Source organism: Belonocnema kinseyi, chromosome 4 (genome assembly GCF_010883055.1).
Source record: "Belonocnema kinseyi isolate 2016_QV_RU_SX_M_011 chromosome 4, B_treatae_v1, whole genome shotgun sequence".
Taxonomy (NCBI): domain Eukaryota; kingdom Metazoa; phylum Arthropoda; class Insecta; order Hymenoptera; family Cynipidae; genus Belonocnema; species Belonocnema kinseyi.
In genome coordinates, this window is record NC_046660.1 from 137,762,576 (window position 1) to 137,768,619 (window position 6,044).

The window sequence follows — 6,044 nt, forward strand, 5'->3', positions numbered from 1 at the left end:
GGAGAACCTGCTCATCGATAGATGTGTCTGCAAAGATGCAGCATTCTACCAGCGTGACCTATCGCTGGCCTGGATTGATTATCGGAAAGCTTTCGATTCGACCTCCCATAAACTTATCATCTGTCTTTTGGGAAATCTTAAAGTTTCATTCGCAAATAGTTGGGTGCATAGAGAGATTGATGCCGCTTTGGAAAATCAGATTTACTATCGCATCTGGCAAATATCGTGTGACAACTAACAAAGTCACGTTTCAGAGAGGTGTCTTTCAGGGCGACACCATGAGCCCACTCCTCTTTTGCCTTACATTATTGCCACTATCTCTCGCACTTCGCCATTCCGACGGGTACTTGTGCGGCAAACCTGCAGATAGAAAGTACAAGGTCACTCATGTATTTTACATGGATGATCTTAAGATCTATGCTAAATACAGAGAGCCACTGCCTCTAGCATCCCTGAATATCCTGAGCTCGTTGATAGAAGCGACATACGACAACATCTATAAAGGATACCCTTCGAAGCAGATAAAAACGTCTCATCCGACAGATTTGGTCTTCCGAACTGTCCGCGAAGAACAAAGCATCTGCAACAAACATGCTTGCCGTCCCGGTACTACTCTATTCATTTGGAGTAGTTCCATGGACGAAGAAGGAGCTCAGATCCCTTGATATCGGGACAAGAAAGGTTATGGACATGAACAAATGCATGCATTTTTAATCTTCCGCTCCGCGACTTTACATCTCACGCCGTCAAAGGGGTCGCGGAATATTGAGTCTAGAATGTCTTCACAACAGGATTATTCTGGGTACAGCACACAGAATTGCAAATGGAAGAGAACCTCTTCTTAAGATGGTCAGGAATCACGAAGAAGTGAGCAAATGAGCGTTTCTGTACAAAGCAGCGGAGGAGGCTGCTGAAACACTCGGACTTGACTTCAGTATTAGGGGTGAGCAAAATGCATAAAATCTTATCTACCTTGAGTGCTCACTCCTGGAAGCTCGGATTAAGAAAGCACAAGAGAAAAACTTTCGTGAACAGCTCCTGGATAAGAGGATGCACGGTATCTTCCACAGAAATATGAAGGATCAGTCAATGTCTTGTGAGCTAACGTTTGCTTTCCTTAAATAGCCCGGATCAAATTCTGGTACGGAGGGTTTCATCTTTGCATGCCAAGATGGTGTCATTTCCACCTTAACATACCGTCGCCACATTTTGAGCCAAGACATTCCCGATGATAGCTGCAGGGCGTGTCATGCACACCCCGAGCATTTAGCTCACATACTATCTAGTTGTCCAACTCACGCGGGAACGACCTACATTCAAAGGCACAATGCGGCACTAGGAGTGCTTTATTACCATCTCTGTTACTCTTACGGCATTAACCTTAATATCGCTGCTCTTAACGCTCCTAGGGAAATTGAGTTAATTGTCGAGAATGGGAAATGCCGCATATACTGGAACTTTATATTCTCTACAATTGTTTCTGTTGCTCACTCGAGGCCTGACATGGTTCTGCTTGACTTCGAGAAGCGAACCAGGTTCGTTATCGAATTTTCGGCACCAGCTGACAAAAACATCATAACCAAGGAGAATGAAAAGAAAGAGAGGTATCGAGAACTTATAAGGGAGTTGCAACGATTGTACCCGGAATATTCTGTTGAACTAATCGTCCTTATCATCGGTGCTCTTGGAGGTGCCAAGCTTTCACTTTCTAATGGCCTAAAAAGCATCTCTGCGTGTCAACAATATGCTAAAACACTTGCGGGAAAAATGCAGAAGGCGGTTGTCCATGGGTCGATCCGTGTTCTTAGGGTGCACGAGGCTTTTGCTGGATCGTCGTATTGATTCCTTTACAGGCTGTAACCACCTATCTCACGGCCGTGAGACGTGGTTGAGGCTGAAATTTTACAGCGATTTCGCTGGGAGCGGATGCAATTTTCCAGATTCAGAAAATTTAAAGTACTCTCTAAATCTGAATCAGTGAAACGTTACTGATTGTCAGTGAAATTTCGCTGATTCAAATAGCTAGAAATGGGTCATTGAAAATCAGTGATAGGTTACCTATTGATTAGGTGAAATAACCACTTTTGAGGGTTGATAGCGCTGTGCCATGTGAATTAAGCAATGATAATAAAATAATAATTTAGTGCATTCAATCAAAGAATCATAGTGAAAACTCAAAACCCTTCAACATGATCAAATATTAAAAAGGTGAAAAGTTCCAATACTTTTAAATGACAAGCAACTTCACATATTACTTTAATTTCAAGATTGAACTGTCACGTATAAACGAGTAAAGTAAGTATTTCCTATATGAGCCAGAGTATCTTTATCCCGCAGTTAATTCAGCAGACTTACAGCCCGAAAATTAAAAAATTGATTTCATTAAGGAATTCTTCTTGCTACTTTAGTAAAAGACCAACAACAACGCTTAACTTAAAAACGTAGAGGTTATACTTCATATGATTTACTCTGGTGTTACTGAACTGATTAGTGAATAAGTCCGAAATCACTGATTAATCAGTGAAATGTCTAAATACTATTTCAATCTTTTGAATTTTTCATTGACTCATATTTAGAGAGAACCAAATTTTAAGTTCTCTTTTTCTTATTATTTATTATTATGAGGCGTTATGTAAATATAAAATACACAAACTTTTAACAGGAATGTCAATCAAATACTTTTTAAGTAAATAATTTAAATTGATTACAATCTTTCTTCCGTGATGATGAAACTTAAAATTTTTTTCTGAAAAAAAAGCAATTCGAAGTTCAAAAAAGTGTCTTTGAATTTTTGTCACAAGGTGCATTGTTTGTAAGTCTGAACTCATGAAACCTTAAAATTTGTGGTGTCAAAACGATATTCATCCAAGATATTTCCATACGTGGAACATCCATGCGTGTATTCGCATCCATTTTTAATCAAATCAGAAAAAGTAATTAAGTTATAAACAAAGTTCAACAATTTTATTATTGTTAATCAGCGACCGGCCAGCTACAGTCTGATCATTCGATCATAAGATTTGTCCGATCAGAGCCCAGTCAGCCCCCGACTGCGGTTTTAACATACATTAATTATGAACACTTAATATATCCGCAGCTAAACTGTTAAAAAAGACAATTTTGATTGTCGATATTTGAAAATATGAAAACGTCAAACATTCTCTTTTTTTATTTCGCAAATCATAGAGGGAGTGAGAAAGTTCGGCAAGCCCTTTAAAAACCACCCCTACACCGAAACAGTTAAAAATGACAATTTTGATTGTCGATATTTGAAGATATAAAAACATCAAAAATTCTCTTTTTTTATCTCAATATTTATAGAGTGGGTAAGAATGTTCGGCCAGACCCCTAAAAACCACCTTTAATATAACCACACCTAAAATGTTAAAAATGACAATTTTGATTGTCGATATTTGAAAATATAAAATCGTCAAAAATTCTCTTTTTTTATCTCGCTCATCATAGAGTGGGTGAGAAAGTTCAGCAAGACTCCTAAAAACCACCCTTAATATATCCGCACATAAAATTTAAAAAAAGGCAATTTTTATCGTCGATATTTGAAAATATGAAGACGTCAAAAATTCTCTTTTTTTTATCTCGTTAATCATAGAGGGAGTGAGAAAGTTCGGAAAGCCCCCTAAAAACCACCCCTACTACACCCACTCTGAAAAGGTTAAAAATGACGATTTTGATTGTCGATATTTGAAAATATGAAAACGTCAAAAATTTTCTTTTTCTATGTCACCAATTATAGAGCTGGTGAGAAAGTTCGGCAAGACTCCCAAAAACCACCCCTACTACACCCACACAGAAGCGGTTAAAAATGACAATTTTTATTGTCGATATTTGAAGATATAAAAACGTCAAAAATTCTCTATTTTTATCTCAATAATTATAAAGTGGGTGAGACTGTTCAGCAAGACTTTTAAAAACCACCCTTAATATATGACATCTAAAATGTTAAAAATGACAATTTTGATTATTGATATTTGAAGATATAAAAACGCACAAAATTCTCTTTCTTACCTCACTAATTATAAAGTGGGTGAGAATGTTCCGCAAAACTTTTAAAAACCAGCCTTAATATATCCACATCTAAAATGTTAAAAATGGCAATTTCGATTGTCGATATTTGAAGATATAAAAACGTCCGAAATTCTCTTTTTTTATCACACTAATTATAGAGTGGGTAAGGAAGTTTGGCAAGACTCCTAAAAACCACCCTTAATAAATCCACACCTAAAATTTTTAAAATGACAAGTTTGATTGTCGATATTTAAAAATGTAAAAACGTCAAAAATTCTTTTTTTTCATCTCATCAATTATAAAGTGGGTGAAAATGTTCGCCAAGATCCCTAAAAACTACCCGTTATATATGCGCGCCTGTAATGTTAAAAATGACAATTTTGATCGTCGATATTTGAAAATATAAAAACATCAAAAATTGTCTTTTTTTATCTCGCTAATCATAGAGTGGATGAGAAAGTTCCACAAGACCCCTAAAAACCACCCTTAATATAACCACACTTAAATATTGAAAATGACCATTTTGATTGTCGATATTTGAAAATATAAAAACATCAAAAATTCTCTTTTTGTATCTCACTAATCATAGAGTGGGTGAGAAATTTCAGCATGGCTCCTAAAAACCACCCTTAATATAACCACACTTAAATGTTAAAAATGACAATTTTGATTGTCGATATTTGAAAATATAAAAACATCAAAAATTCTCTTTTTGTATCTCACTAATCATAGAGTGGGTGAGAAATTTCGGCATGGCTCCTAAAAACCACCCTTAATATATCCACACCTAAAATTTTCAAAATTACAAGTTTGGTTGTCGATATTTAAAAATGTAAAAACGTCAAAAATTTTTTTTTCTCATCAATTATAAAGAGGGTGAGAATGCTAGGCAAGATCCCTAAAAATCACCCCTAATATCCGCGCCTGTAATGTTAAAAATGACCATTTTAATCTGCAAAACTTGAAAATATAAAAACGACAAAAAAATTTTTTTTTGTCTCGCTAATTATAGAGGGAGTGAGAAAGTTCGGCAGGACCCATAAAAACCACCCCTACTATACCCACACCTAAAAGATTAAAAATGACAAGTTTGGTTTTCGATATTTAAAAATATGAAAACGTCAAAAATTCTCTTTTTTTATCTCGTCAATTATAAAGTGGGTGAGAAAGTTCGGCAAGACTCCTAAAAACCACATGTAATATATTCGCGCCTGTAATGTTAAAAATGACAATTTTGATCGACGATATTTGAAAATATGAAAACTTCAAAAATTCTCTTTTTTGTCTCGCTAATTATAGAGGGAGTAAGAAAGTTCGGCAAGCCCCCTAAAACCCACCCCTACTACACCCACTCTGAATCTGTTAAAAATGACGATTTTGATTGTCGATATTCGAAAATATGAAGACGTCAAAAATTCTCTATTTTTTATCTCGCTAATCAAAGAGTGGGTGAAAGAGTTCGGCAAGGCCCCTAAAAACCACCCCTACTATACCCACACCTAAAAGATTAAAAATGACAATTTTGATTGTCGATATTTGAAAATATGAAAACGTCAAAAATTCTCTTTTTTTGTCTCGCTAAATATAGAAGGAGTGAGAAAGTTCGGCAAGACCCCTAAAAACCACCCTTAATATATCCACATCTAAAATGTTAAAAATGACAATTTTGATTGTCGATATTTAAAGACATAAAAACGTCAAAAAAAAATTTTTGTCTCACTAATTATAGTTTTCATTGATGAGATATTCACTTTATAATTGATAAGATAAAAAAAGAGAACTTTTGACGTTTTTATATTTTTAAATATCGACAATGAAACTTGTAATTTTTTAAATTTTAGATGTGGATATATTAAGGGTGGTTTTTAGGAGTCTTGCCGTACTTTCTCACCCACTCTATAATTAGTGAGATAGAATCAGAGAATTTTTGATGTTTTTATATTTTTAAATATCGACAAACAAACTTGTCATTTTGAAAATTTTAGGTGTGGATATATTAAGGGTGGTTTTTAGGAGCC